Below are 16,662 nucleotides of genomic sequence, written 5' to 3'. Positions count from 1 at the left end.
GTTTCTGAATTCAGGACATTAATCCTTAGTTCTAGGTTGGATCGCTCTTTGATAAGTCTCCATCTGTTACTTCTTATCTTGCCATCAAGGTACTTTAAATAATAGGTTGTCTCCCTGATCTTTGTGACAGCCTGTCAAATATTGAAAAACTGCTATCATGCCATTCCAAGCCTTCTTTTTGTTAGATTAGACATATCCAGTTCCTGCAATAGTTCATCATATGTTTTAGCCTCCAGCCTCATCTTTGTTGCTCTTCTCAGAACTCTTTCTAGAGTTTCAACATCTTTTTTGTATCATGGTGACCAGAACTGCATGCAGTATTCCAAGTGTGGTATCACCAGGTGGGTATATAGCAGTACTAATACTTCACATGATCTTGATACTATTCCCCTGTTGATGCAACCTAGGACTGCATTGACTTTTTTGGCAGCTGCAGCACAGGGTTGTATGTTCTTCTGCTGAATATTAATAGTTGTGAAGCCATTCAGCATATATGATGATTTAACTTTGATTATTTCCATGTTAATGTTTAAAATTAAACAAGCCTTTCATATTTTATTATTGTTTTAAATAAAGTTTGATTTTATTTATCACTTGTGAGTTTGATCTATCTTCCAAGGTGTTGGAGAAGAAAAAGGTCAATATCCCAATCGCACAGCTCCACACTGTATAGCTAGGAGTGTTACTCCTGCAATTAGCTTATTTTACCTTTACTTTATAATTACCAGGAAAGCAATACAGTTCATGGGAGCCCAGTCTTTCTCACACACCAGTGATACAGGGAAAACAGCAGGAGAGATGCCTCCTTGGAAGAGGAGGTGCCAAGAGTAATCATTAAGCCACTAAACCACAACCACAACAAGAGGCAGAGCAAGATTGATATAGACCCAGGACACTTGAGATCTACCTTTCATGTTACAAATATATCCATGCTAAAATAGACCTCTGCACTGCTTGAGTTTCTGCCCCATCCTTTAGGCTTAGAGATCATAAGTAATTCTGTTCCTTTCTTACTTAACAGACATGAGTCAAAAGTTCCAGAGGCCACGGTAGAGATGATGCAATGCTAATTATATCTTCTCTTCTTTTCCTTAGTAAATTAATATCCTTTCACATCAAAGTAAATTAAGAGAACAGTGGCCTAGTATCAAACAACAGGCAACAACATGAATTCAAGTCTATCAGTTATGTAATCTCCAAATTTCAAAAATCAGTAAATACCTACAAACCTACAGTAAAAAAAAAAAAAAAAGAAACATTTGAAACGGTCTCCTTGGAGTTTAGATAATTACTGTCCTCAGGTAATATACAGGTAGCCTTCAACTTTATGACCATTTTTTCTGTGACCTTTTTAAGTTATGACACTGTCCAGAAAAATGACTTATGATTGGTCCTCACACTTACAACCATTGCAGCATTATCACAATTGCATGAACAAAATGCAAGCACTTAGCAACCAATATTGCCACATACAAATATATAGCTTTGGATAGTTTTTCTCTATTTTTTATGAACAATATAATATTTTTTATTCATTTAATTTTCTTTACCCAGTTTTATTCATGTTCAAGCATCCGCTTAGTCCTAATATACTAAAGGAATTTTTAAAAAGCAATACTGCATACAAGAATGAATAGGCGACTAGTATAGCTGGCATTATCCTTAAGTGAGATGCTCTCCATGCCTAGATAGTGAAATGGGAGACTCCACCCAAAAGGGAGTGCAGCTGCAGCAATCTAATCAGAATATAATTTAAGCATGACTTTTAGGACTCAAAGGATTGCTGTTGATGGATCAGAGTAGGTCAATAAAAACATTCTTCACAATCATTCCTTTCATAGTGCTGAAATAAAAACGTGAAGTGGTTCTTTAAACATCAGTTCTTCTCTTAAAACCACATATATATATAAGCATACGGTGTAAATACCACATATAGTTTACTCCAGTAATCTCACCAGCAGGGATGGGATCCGACCGGTATAACTACCGGTTCTGTTGCTGTGTGTCACGCGCGCATAAGTCGCGCAAGGCACACGAGTGCAATTTACGACCTGCTGAGCTGCCCGGACAGCTCAGCAGCGCTGTGTGCAAGTGCGCAGCGGTTGGAAAAGCCCTTTTTCCCCTGCTTTTTCAACCGTAGCTGTGTTGCGCAAAGCAGCTGCGGTTGAAAAACCAGGAAATAAAGGTCAGGTAAGAGCCCAGGTGGACGGGTGGGCCAAAACAGCAGCAGACATAGAACTGGTTCTATGTATGCTCCGTGTCTGCTGCTCTTCAGAACTACCGGTTCTACAGAGGTGGACAGAACCGGTAGAATCCCACCTCTTCTCACCAGTACCATTTAAAACATGTTTAAAGTAACAAAAATATAGTACTATTAGTAAACATATAATATACACGTTTTTGTAGTGATTATTTATTTATTTATTATTTATTTATTTTTAAAATAAATAAACATGCAATTTTCTTTTATAACTACCGTTAGGTGAGCTATCAGGTTCCAATTTACCATCTGAATATTTTTAATGGTATCTACCAACTTTAAGTCGTGTTTTCAGTGACACCCTAATTGAATTCTTAATCAACCTTTGCATAATTCAGCTTTAATAATATTGTGCATTTTCAGTAATGCTGCCAAGAAATTCTGGGAATTACAATCCTCATCTGTCTAAATAATATTTGGTTGGGAAAGACTGTGTTAACCCATTTGTTTAACTGATCGGTCATTATGATGGGGAAGGCTTTATGGTGTTTGAAATATGAAACATGGGTGTGTGAAACAAGTAGGAGTTTACAGAACTCTAACTAAAAGGGATAACCTACGTACTGATAAATATGTCCAAATAAAACTGCTACTGCTACAACTAATACTATTACTCTCTAATTATCTTAGGATAGGAAAAGGCTGCTATATAAAATGTCCTGATATAAATCCTTCAATGTATATAAGTTTTGTAGATATAAAATGGATATTCATCAAGGAAGCTTATATCTGGTGTTTGTCAGAGAGTGACGTTACCTCCTCTCTCCTTCAAATATAGACAAGTGCAACAACTAACTAGCTTTCAGAGAGTCAGTGCGTCTCCTCTTCCTTTTATCAATTAGCATTGGCTACACAGGAAAACTTTGTCTTTGGTGTTACTACTGTAATATCTTCCAGTATCCACTACATAATAGAAACTTTCATAAAGTAAGTTTGAATTCATATTAAGATAATCACTGGCATGTTGTAAACTTTCAGTTTATTAAAGAATGATCCTCCCAATGTGATGAAACCAGTCCTTTTCATTTTTATTGCATGATCAAAGCTTGCCTTCTTTTAATTAGGCAGTACGTTCTATTTTTTTTTTTTTAACAGGAACTCAACAAAGAAACAGAGCTATATTCTCCAGCTTTGTCTACAAGCGATTCTAAGGCAAAGGACCATGATAATGAGTGTGTGCATGTCATAATTTTTACATAGCTCTTCACACATTGCATGTTTCTTTCCTAGAAAATCACTGAGTCATCCGAACTTAAAGCATTTGGAATCTCTTCAGATCACACTATAATCTAATTTTATAGGTTCAGGTTATAAACCTGTAATATGCACGTACACAATTAAGAATTGCAGCATACACAAACAGAGAAGGATTACTCTTCATGTTTTAACTTCTAATTACAAGGTCAATTCTTAGAATCAGAGAAAGTTATTTCTTCCTAAAATTATAAAATAGATAAGAAAAGAGTCCACATTAGGTATTGGTACAGTGGGAAAGAAACTACGTATATTATTGTAAATAAAATGAATTAAAAGTAACGAACCCAAAAAGTAATTAAAAGAATTATATTTAAGTTATTCTTAACCATAATCTTTCTTCCTAAAACTGCACATATATCAATTTGAAAGAAAAACAAAGCTGTCAACAAGGAAGACTCAATAAATTTATCAAAGCCAGAACTGAGAAGACAGCAACAGACAGCAAATGCCACCCTACAAAGAAACTGAAGAAACAACAGGCCATCTAGTTAGCTGCTGCAAGATGATCACGCAGATTGATTTTCTTCTGTTATTCCTAGTGGATAATGGCATGGTTTAATGTATATGTTAAAGATAAGTAAAATAACATGGCTTCACATTAGAGTGGAGAGTAGTATTTAGTAGAATGCCACAGAGCTGTTCTGGGTCCTGTGATGTTCAATATTTGGATTAATTACATGACGGTTGAGAAGATGTGTATCAAATTTTCAGACAACACAAAACTAGGAGGAGTAACTAACAGTTTAGAAGAGAAAGAGAAGATTCAAACTAAGAATCTTGAGCAATTGTCAAAATCAACAGGCTGACATTTAACAAGGAGAAATGCAGTGTCCTGTTTTTAGGGAGGAAAAATAAAAACACTATATGATCGAGGCAAACTGGCTTGATGTGAAAGAAATCTGGGTATACTTGTGGAAAACTGGGTAAAAGGAGCCAGTTACTAAAAAGGAAAATAGATAAAGTCCCTGGGAAGAAATTATTCCACTCTACCTTGGCCAAGCCCCACTGAAAATACTATGTCATCAAACTATATGTACCAACAACAACTCCCAAAACAAAACAAAAAAGCAGATTACCCATAACAATAAGGAAACTTCAATCCAAAAAGAGATCACTCTGGCGGAAAAACAAATCTGGTCACGTTGCCAATTTCAAAAGCCGATACAAAAATTTATGCCACCAGATAAAGACCGAATGCATCAATTATCACATTAAACAAGAGAAAAAACTTCTAAGCACCAATTCCACCCGTGCTTTTTACAATTTTGTAAACAACAAACTAAAAGACTCAAGGTCTATCCCACCCTTGATAGGACCTGATGGTAAAGACTGCAACGACGACACCATTAAAGCCAACATCTTTAACACATTCTTCGGCTCAGTATTTGTAAACAGCAATGGATCATGCCCAGTATTTCCTAGCCGTACCACAGATAACAACAATGATCTAATACATATCGATTTTACAGAAGACAATGTTGAAAAAGCACTACGCAATCTAAAACCATCTCTATCTACTGGACCGGATGGAATATGTGCCTACTTCTTAAAAAAGCTATCCACTGCCATAGCCAAACCTCTAAGCATAATCTTTGAAAAATCTTTCAGGACCAGCTCCTTGCCTAACCTATGGTCACAAGCCACAGTCATCCCCATCTTCAAAAAGGGAGACCCAAGCCTAGTTGAAAATTACAGACCAATCTCCTTATGCTGCGTCACCTGTAAAGTCATGGAATCAATTATTAACCAATCCATCATCCTCCACTTAGAGACAAACAACCTACTCTCCAATAAACAATTTGGTTTCAGAAAAAAACTATCCTGTAATCTGCAACGCTTACATTGCAAAAACATATGGACGACACAACTCGACCAGGGCAAAGCAATAGACGCAATCTACATAGACTTCTGTAAAGCCTTTGATTCAGTGGTACACGACAAACTACTCCTAAAAATAAAATCCTATGGTATCTCTGGACAACTGAATAACTGGATAGAAGCATTCCTGGCAAACAGACAACAAATGGTCAAAATTGGGAGCGTCCTATCAAATTCTGTACCTGTCAATAGTGGTGTCCCCCAAGGCAGTCTTCTAGGACCAACTCTCTTCATACTCTACATAAATGACCTCTGTGATCATATTAAGAGCAATTGCGTTCTTTTCGCTGATGATGTAAAGCTGTTCAATACCACAGACAATACTGCTACCCTACAAAAAGATCTTGACTATGTATCAGAATGGTCAAACAAATGGCAACTTCAAATCTCAACAAATAAATGCTCTGTCTTACATATTGGTAAAAAAAATCAGAAAATAAAATACAAGCTGAATAGTCAAGATCTTGTTGATGACCCAAGCTCTGTAAAGGACCTTGGAATACTCACCTCTAATGATCTAAGTGCTAGAGCCCACTCCAACTACATAGCCAAAAAGGCATTAAGAGTTGTTAACCTAATCCTACGTAGCTTTTTCTCTGGTAATATCACACTACTAACCAGAGCATACAAAACATTTGCTAGACCAATACTCGAATACAGTTCATCAGTCTGGAACCCACATTACGTATCTGATATTAGCACAATTGAGAAAGTCCAGAAATATTTCACAAGAAGAGTTCTCCACTCCTCTACTCGTTGTAGAATACCTTATCCCACCAGACTTGAAATTCTAGAACTAGAAAACCTTGAATTACGCCATCTTCGGTCTGATTTAAGCATGGTATATAAAACCATACATTGCAATTCACCTGTCAATGAATACTTCAGCTTCAACCATAACAACACAAGAGCACACAATAGATACAAACTCAAAGTTAACCGCACCAAACTTGATTGCAGGAAATACGACTTCAGCAATAGAGTGGTCAATGTCTGGAATACTCTACCCGACTCTGTAGTTTCTTCCCCAAACCCCAAAAACTTTAACCTTAGACTGTCTACTATTGACCTCACCCCTTTCCTAAGAGGTCTGTAGGGGGCGTGCATAAGCGCACCAACGTGCCTACCATCCCTGTCCTATTGTTTCTCTTATTCTTCTTTTATTTTTCTTATATGTACCCATTTCATGTATTCACAACTATGTATACACTTATACTTATTATCTTGTAAACAATTGGCAAATCAAATAAATAAATAAAAAATAAATAAAAATATGTCCATTTCTTGGAACTTCAGTCTAAAAAAGGCATTGACAAACTGCAGCAAATTCAGGGTAATCTAGATTGTGCAGGATATGGAAGCCAAGTTGTAAGAAAAACAATTATGTTTAGCCGGGAAGAAGAAAAGACTAAGCAAATATAGGATTGCAGTCTTCAGATTTCTAAACAGTTGTCATATATATTAGGGACTGAAAATGTTTGTGTGTTGCCCAAGGCAGAAACAGAACCAAATTATAGAGAAATAATTTCAGATTAACTATTATAACTACTTTTCTTTATGACAAGAGCTGTCCATTTGAGGTCTTCAAACAAAAGCTAGCTAGTCATTTTTCTGAAATGCATTAAAAGATCCTGCAAAAGCAGGAGGCTGAATTCAATCTCTCAGATTGTTTCCAACTCCCTGATTTGGTGTATTCAATAACTGGCTTAATGATATGTCGAAAGTTCACATGACCCAGCAGACAACTTTCCAGGAAGCCTAAGAAAATTTTAAAATTCCACTGTCTGGTGTAGTTCTTTATAACAATTCACAAAACTGGTAACTTTTGCACTTTCCATGAAACCTCTTGTGGGAGCTATGAAACCAACTCTTTGAATGCCCTTAATGAGGCAAAAATCTCAATACACATAATAGTGTGTGTGTATATATAGGCATTAATTCATCCTAGCATAAACTGTAATCTTGGAATATTTTGGAATTATTAAGATTTTAGTAGGCCTCCTGTAACCACAGATCTTTTTGGTCACAGTTAAATTGTGTATGGCTTTAAGAAAGTATGCCCAAGTGACTGTAGTTGAAGTACATTACTATCAACTTTCCACCTTCTTTTCTTTCCTGATTTTGTCTTTGATTCCAACAAAGCAATCAATACCTTTCTTTATGTTAAATGCTTACTTGAGGATCTATTTTAATTGCTTCACATAAAATACAGTAAAATAGAGATTAACTAATAGTTATCATCAAATTCTATACAGAAGTGAAATGCATATTCTTGCACCATCTGAGTCCATCTGTCTCTGGTTTCCTAGAAATCAGGGTGTTCTTAAGGTCTTGAGCAATCTTATGTCTTAAGTTAAAAGCTGCAGATATATTATCCTCCCCCCCCACACACACAAAACCCCATATATTTCATCACTTTCTGAATACTCCCTTCTGCCCTCCTCACACCTACATACATACAGAGAAAAAGTATTCCTTATTAGTGAAGCTGTCTCTCTAACTTATTTAAAAAGTTTAACTTTCTTTCATTTTGGAATGAGGCAACTCACCTTGGCCAACTTGCCATGGCCAACTTACTGCTGCCAATTCACCATGGACAAATCACCACAGACAGCTCACCATAGCCAACTCGCTACAGGACAATTCAACAATTTAATTATTTAAAATAATTAATCAGTTATTTTAATTTTTGTCATTCACATTTCATTTTGTCTCTCCTTTTGCATCCTTTTTTAATGATTCTATTTCACAATTTCTTCAATGTTATATAACTTTTGTCCATAGCAAGTTGGCCCATGGCGAGTTGGCCATGGCAAGTTGGCTGCAATGAATTGGCTGTGGCGATTTATCCTAGACCTCTTTCACTTTCTTATCTCCCACTGGCTTCAAAAATAGTCGTTAGTTTTCAGTGGCTTGTGGTTGTGCATGTCAACCTAAATAGATAAGAGCTAATATAATATAGCAGTTGAAGTAGACTAACATGGTGATTTTTGGTCCATAATCTTCAGTTACAGAGGATTGATGTGGACTTATCATCAACAACAATATTATCTTCGTCTATATAGTCTTGAAATTTTTTTTATAAAGAAAACAAAAATGTAACATTTTCCTTCACCTGGTCTAGAATGATCTCAAAATATTGTGTGCTGAGAACCATAGTTTACTAGGAGCCACTTCTGCATAAGCCAAAACAAGAGCTCTGTAAAACCATCATTTTTATCATTCTATTTATGCCCACATGATTGATTCAATTAGTTCAATTTTATCGGATGACATAAGCCATAAACTAATTCCATATATTGAGTCCAAATAACATTAAGTTAAAATATACTTGGCTAGTTTGTAGTTCATTCATTATCAAAGGAAGATCAGACTTTTGTTGCTAGATATTTTATTTTATAATTTGCAGAAAATTTTGAAATTAGGCTAAGGGCCATGGGCCTTAAGATTAGTCCATAATAAGAATATTCAAAGAAATTCATAACATTTGTGAGCAGCAGCTAAACTGGTATGTGCTGAATCCAGGAAAAACAGAAAACAGCCCGTTTTAAAGAAATAGTTATTGAAGGATCTAAGCGTTCTGGTTAAAATAACAAGCTATTTCCAGCTTGAAGGAGTAGGAGGGGAAAGAAAAATAATATTGGGGACAAATAGAAATTGTTTACTTTTTTAAAAAATAAGGTTGTCTGCAGAGAATCTCAGTGTTTATTTGGGTATTAAGCCTCATACCAAACATTATAATCCTGAATTTCCTGGAGGTTTTGTGACAAAATTATAAAATAAAATCAATGAATAGTTTAAAAATGGAGATAAAATATTGATTTTCTAAGATGAAAAACTAAATAGTATGCCTTCAGAAACCATTTATATTCAAGGAATATTTAGCTCCAGTCAATAACATAAATCTGATCTTAAGTAAGGTAATCTACTTGTAATCGTTATAGAACTGATGCAGTGGAGATAGACTCCCACTCAAGATGACAACAGAGTGACATCTCTTTAACGAGCTCCTGGTTTTCTATTCATTTTAGTTCTTTTATCTAGTTTTAATAAAGCACTTTCAGTATTTTTTCTGGGGTTTCTTTCATTTCCTTATTACCCTTTCATTTTTATTTTTAACTCTTTGTAATTAGAAATAAGATTTCCTGGTATCCTATAGTGTTCTGTATAATTTCAAATGTTAACTGAGGATGCAAAATTATATACCAGGAACAAACAAGAACCTGAAAAGAAAGGTCAAAGGGAAGCCGAAGCATGAGATTCAGCAAAGAGGAAATCCCAAATAAGATGCAACTGTGATGATTTCTAGGCAGGAGTGGAATGATACCAATTCTGCCCGGTTCTAAAGAACCAGTAGCTCTAAAGAGCATCAGACACCAAACTAGTTCTGTCTTTGCTGCTATTTTGGCACACCCGGCTCTTACCTGTCCTTTATTTCCTGCTTTTTCAACCTCAGCTGCTTTGCACGGCACCACTGAGGTTGAAAAAGCAGGAAAAAAGAAGCTTTTCAAATGCTGTGCACCCGTGTGCAGTGCTTTTCAGCTATCCGGGTGGCACAGCTGATGTTTTTACACACGCGCACAGCGTGTGTCAGGCACATGTGTCCATGAGGCGCGCATGCGCGCACAAAACATAGTCACCAAACCATAGTAACCCCGGTTGAATCCCACCCCTGTTTCTAGGCAACCAAAAATAGAGGGTTTATTCCTGCTTAAGAACACGGCATGAAAGTTTCCCTCCCCTCTTGTAATCTTCATGAATCATTCTTATTCCTCATAGAGAGGAAGTGGATTATTGCCCTTCCTCAAAAGAAGTGCCTCTGATAGCAGATAGAGGAGAGGGTGCTGCTTAGACTAGGAGTATCTTGAAAGACTTGGATTTGATTGCTAAGAATTGCCTTTCAACAGCTCAAACAGTTGTTTCTATATTCAGTCAACTTCTGGATACCAATAAAAATAGATGAGTTAAAGACAAACTATTAAAACTATTTGATAGAATCAAACCTCAACTGCTATATTTCAGAACTGACCACAATGGACTGTACAAATTCTTCCAGTTAAAGGAGCCACTGAGGAGGAACTAACTGCAGACACACAGGATGTTGCTTTAAGTTGCTGATATTCCTTTGCATGAAGGTAGATGACATAACAGACAGGAATATATGCTTCCTTTCACAAATTTTTGTATTGTAAAATATACTGTGATGAGCTTACAGAAAACTTCTGGCTTCTTACCAGGGCATAGATTTAAAAGGATAATGTTCACTTTCAGACAGTTTCTTTTTCCATGGTTGTTTTTCAAACTTAATAACTTTTTAAGGGGGTTCTGCATTCTGCCAACATGTGTCTTGTTATAGCAGCTGTATGCAGCCCTTGCTAAATTCTGGGAAGAGAGCCAAGTCAGAGAGGGAGAGCGACACAAATCCTAGAGCTTCTAATCACAACCATCCACTATCTGTAAAATGGAAAATTGTTTTCATGTCAGGGTTCGAAAAAGAGAAAGAAATGCCCTAGATTTAATCAAATGAAAGATAGCAGTTTCAACTGATTTTTTTGGAAGATGATTTAACTCAACGATTTGCCATCTTTCCCATAGGAATGACAATTGATCTTAAGCAAGCTTGAAAAAGTTTGACCTATGTTGCAATCAGCCCATGTTGCAACTTGAGTCTTTTTTCTACCTTATTTCTTTCTGACTGCTTTGCTGCTAAGTCCAGTCTCTAAAAATAGAAAATCCCTAATAAATAAAGGCATTCCATTCCAAAATAAAACTAAATAAAAGAAAAGAACATCCAGTAGGTCAACGAATCACCTAATTATTTGGAAGATAAGTCTTTAGTTCCCAAGCTTCAGTCTAAACCAGGGTGTCAAACTCACAGCCCATAAGCTGGATGCGTCATGCGCTGGCCACACCCATGCCTGGTTTAGTGAAGGGGGGAAGTCATGATACGTCACGTGATGACGCCATGACAATGCTAGTTTGACACTTCTGGTCTAAACAATCAAACAGAAATGTTTCCATTAGTTGGCCCTAGAATGGGCCCTAACCCTAATCATATTCCCCAACTTGATGCTCCATCCATATCTAGCCATTCATAATTGCAAGCCAACTCTAGCCACAGCAACCCTGAATTGGGGACTTTTCTGCTGTAAGCCCTCAATCTGATCCTATTTTCCTCAAGCCAAGCAATTAGAAAATGAGAAGAAAGCTAAATTTTATAATAATTGTGTATATTCGGGAAGCACTGCCAATATTATTCCAGCCTCCGAAAGAAATCAACTGTCTGAATATTCATCTTCTACTCACCATCCCAATCCAGAATATTTTGTCTTGGAGAGACCCATATACATTGTAGCTTAGAATGTATAGTTGTCTGGGAAGAATCTGGGGACAGTGATTTGGTGAAATTCCTTTCTGAATCTGAGATAAGATTTATAAGAAACCTAGCTATCAAGAGAGAGTGGCCCAGGACAACTCCCTATCCTTTAATATTTGTATACTCCTGTGCAAAAATTAAAGAAAAAAGGGTGAATCTCAATTCTTATTATAGAAGAATTGCAATGGCAGGTGAGAAATAATGTAACAAGGTTAATCTGCATAATACTGGCAGTAAAATTCAGATATAAAGATTTTGAGCTTATAGTGATAAGTGTTTATATTCCCATAAATACATCCTCTTATTATAGTTCTGACTATTGGATACATTTACAGATTGGAAGAAATCATTATTTGGCATATCCAAGCAATAATTGTTGGTAATTTTAAATGGAATACTTGGCCAATCTTTTCATGTTTTCACTCAATATAGTACTCTACAGAATGAATGTTTTGATAATCATCCACATTGGTTTTCAAGAGATAACAAAAATAAAACTGCTGGTGTATAATTGCTGTCACTGATTTTTAAATGTAAACTTCATATTCTGGAAGGCAAGGATAATAAATATGTGTACCTAGGCAGCTTCCACTGGGACTGTTTGAGATCTTATTTTTTTTGTTTGTATTAGATCTTATTTGTGTATTGAAAAGTAAAACCACTCTTTTCTTAGAGGTCATTGTCTAGCCAACAGGAGAAAACAGTGATTAGCCATTGAGTGTGAAATTTCTAGGCTGTTCAGACTAAAGATCATATAACTTGATGATAGGTGGGCCAGAATAAAATTCTGAATAAAATCAGAGATGGGTCAGAATAAAAGATTATTATAGTCCAAAGTAGATCATGAGGGAACACTGAATAGCCCCAAATACAAGAATGTAGTCAGTTTAGCCCTAACAATCCACCCACAGCTGACTGGCAGTCATTCTCCAATGCATTCACAAAATTGTACCTAATAACTAAACTAATAACTTCAAAAGTTTGCCTACGGATAGACCTCCATGGTTTGACAATGAATGTTTGATGAAAAACAAATTAAAGGCAGCTATAAGACTTGCTCAGAGACATTCCTCCATATATATTCAAGCTAAGATGCTATCTCTAAGAAAAGAATATAGAAAATTCATTAAATCAAAGAAAACTGACATGCTGCTTTAATTTGGTCAGCTGTCAGAAATTTGAGCTGTCAGCAAAAGGTGATCATTCAGATATATTTTGGCACTGTATGGCCTGATTCCTGAAAGAAAAGAGATTTGCATTCAGCATACCTCTCTCTGATGAGGATTGTGGAAACTATTATCTTTGCTTTCTCAGAACCAGCTTGGCAACAGTTCTTAAGTAGTGATTTACCACCTACTGAAGACTCATCCTTCTGGCCATCAGTATCAGAAATCAAGATCAAATCTCTATTAGAAAGGATTTGAAAACTAATAAAGCCCCTGGTATTTTCTACCAGCCAAGCTTCTCAAGAAATACCCCAACTGGTGAGCTCTTCCTTCGGTGGGTTTATTCAAACATATAATTAATATTTGATATATCCCAGTTGAGTATGAAATGGCAATACTAGTTTCTATATATAAAAGGGTGGGAAGATAAAAAGGACTCTAGCAATTACAGCCCAAATAGTCTAATACTATCTAAAATGTAGACGGGATTCCTTTTGAATAGAAGTATGAGTTGGTAGCTGTAAAGGATACTCTTCCCGAATAACAAGCTGGTTTAGGACAGAGTTGATCCACTATCAACAATTGCTTTGTCTTGAAACATTTTATTATCAAATTTATCATTAAATGGGATCAACTTTTTGATACCTTTATAAACTTGAATGCAGCATTTGGCATAGTAAATAAGGAAACATTATGGAGGAAATTGATTGCCCTCAATATGGAACCCAGATTGTTAGCAGTGATCAAAGCCCTTTACACACCTACTTGCTTGAGAGTACAGTTTGGGATTAATGGGGTTATGATAAGTAGGAGAAATATAAAGGAGCAAGTCAAGTACATACTTGCATAACTGCTATTCAGTCTGTACATTCAGTCTGTAAGTAGGAGAAATATAAAGGAGCAAGTCAAGTACATACCTGCATAACTGCTATTCAGTCTGTACATTAAAAACCTACAAGTACTAATGAAGGATCCTGAAGTACGCATGCCTAAGGCATTTAGCAGAAATTGCAACATGTTGCTGCTTTATGCTAACAATATGATTTTAGTATTGTATTTGCAAGTTGGATTGTGTAGCATCTGAGAAGTAACTTGGGTATGTATAAAAAGTCCTCAGCTGCTGCAATTAAAGCCAAATTAGAAATTTATACAATTTATTATTTGTGTAAAATCAGGACATGCAATAATTGGTGAAAAATCAATATTATGAAAACCAGCAGATTCACAAAAGTGTGGCTTTTGGAACAGAAAAAACAGACCTCTTGGATTACACAGGAGCTGTGGTCTCTCTTTTTCTTATCTCCAGAACACAAAAATGCTGCATAGATAATTTTGGATATTGAAGTCACAAAAATATAACCATCCTTGGTAAGGCTGGCACATTGAAATGGATGAGTTGCTATAAATATACCTTCAAATTGCCAAGTATTTAAACAACACAAAAATTCCACAACAAGGAGGTAATTACTTGAGCAAGATTTGAACATCTGGAAACAATGGTTAAATTGTTTCCAGAGTTTTAACCAAGTCCCTTGTAATGAATGTACTTGTATTTGCGGAGCCCCAGAAATAGAAGACACAACACGTATATATTTGAATGTCAATTATATAAAAGAGAGAGAGATTATTATCCTGCACTGTACATTAGATGAACGGCATACTAGGATCCTTATATTAAAACATATATGTGCAATCAAAATAATAAATTACATATAAGCAGAATTTTTCTGAACAAAACAGTACATTGAAAATTGTGTGTGTAGATCTGTTTGGGATAAATTGTAGGAGTGACACAGAAATATGATTGCATTTTCTTTTAATTATTTTAGTCTATTTTTAACATGGCTTTACTGCTTTTCTCTCATATGCATTTTGTATTCTGATACAGCCAAATATATCAATAAAGTATTACTGTAATAGAACCTATTATAAAACTGTTATAGAACCGTCTATTGTGTAAGACTGCTTTATGTAAGACTCCTAAGAGACTCAGGAATTCAACTGTATTTGAGGTTATATAAGATGCTGTGGTTCTCTCTTGATTTCCAGTCTTTGAATTCCCAATTTTTTTAAAAAAAGATTTTAAAATGTCAAGGCAATAATAATATTTACAATTTATAGCCAATTGAAACTCAAAAGCAAGTGCCGCTACTTTCAGTAGAAGTTATTTTCCAATAAAACCACCTAGATTTCCATTCAGGCCTAGCCAACCATTATTTAATATTCCTAGCAAGTCATTTGCATTTGCTCTTTTGTGCCTGTTTCATTTTATTTAAACAATTAAGTTTTTGTTTTTATGTTTTATGTTATTAGAATCTCTGATCTTATAGAAAAAATAAAAGCTAACATGACCATACATTCCCAAAGTGGGAAGCTACTTAAGATGTCATTGTTGATTTTATGAGAATCACTATAATAAGCTTCACATTTTAGTCTCTGTTCATGTATGATATTTTGTATGTTTATTTGATAAAATTAAGCAAAGCTTGTTTTTGCCTAGAGAGTTGCCAACTCACAGACAGAGAGTGGGAAGGGGAAATGTTGTAGCCTTGGCAAGGATTTATTTTTCTGGATTTTCCAGGAACATAATTTGCAGTCTTTAGCCACTCCCTCAGATGCTGCTGGGGAAAACAGAAGAGTTTAACTCTCTGTTCCTGGAAGTCAGTGAGGCTTATTATATCAGGAAACAGACATTCTCAGTAGCTAGAAGCTGCTGAATGGAAAAGATTAGTCTTTCAGCCATCTTTCCTCTATTGTCCTTTCCCCAGTTTTTCAGATGTTTCTCTGTCTGCCCTAGACTTAAAAAGCATGGAAATCGTTTGTTTAATGCTATGTTGTTGATGGAACAAGACTCTCTTTGACATATTTATCGTGAAGCAATGGGTTTTTTTTAAAGAGCAGCTCTGTCAAAGCTCCCTCCAAAATCTCATACGGCAAATAGAATCTTATGGAGTGCTTGGTTGTTGTTTTTTTAAACATGTCCTTCATATTTTTCAGTGAAGAGCTGTAAGTTCTTTTGGCCATTCTTAAATGATGGACATATATAATGCCATTCCTTATATTGTTAAGAATTGGGATTCAAATACATGAGCTTCCCCCTAGAGTTTAAATTCACAGAGCCTAAAATATATTTCCCCTTCAGCTGCTGTTCTTTTTAAAGAAATGTTATGAGTGAATAGCTGTACTTTGGCTGACCAGTCTCAAGAAAATAAATTGGTTGCCTTTTTCTTCAACATAATGGTTTGTCTTTGTCCTTTAAGTCAGGATAAAATATTTTGTTCTTCAGCTGCAATTTCTCTCTCACTTAGACACCAGCCTAGGATATTCCGTGGCCAGGATTCTATTCTAATTGTTAACTTGCAAGCCTGCTAGTTGAATTGATTGATTCTTTCTTGGCACTTTTCTTTTATCATCACTTTTTGTTGCTGAAGCCATTCCTGCTATTTTGAGGTTGACTGAGATCCACAATTCATGGACAATGGCACAGCAAGGTGTATCATGCACATTGGGTTATTATTTTAGATTTTGAAGAAACTTTTGGACTGCTTTTGAGTGCTTCTCACTTCAAAATGGTGGGAAACTAAACCACTGATTTTCAATTTTATGAAAATCATCAATGAGCAATAATGTTCAGAGAGCACTCCTGGTCTTGTTTTAAAATGGAACTGAGAGGCTGCTTATGTCCTCATACCTTTAGTTGCCCACAACTCTTTCATATCTTTTAG

Source organism: Notechis scutatus, chromosome 2 (assembly GCF_049901735.1).
Source record: "Notechis scutatus isolate UNSWTSFEM ecotype Mainland chromosome 2, rNotScu1.2, whole genome shotgun sequence".
NCBI classification, from domain to species: domain Eukaryota; kingdom Metazoa; phylum Chordata; class Lepidosauria; order Squamata; family Elapidae; genus Notechis; species Notechis scutatus.
The sequence above is the reverse complement of the archived record's forward strand: the minus strand, read 5'-3'. Positions refer to the sequence as shown.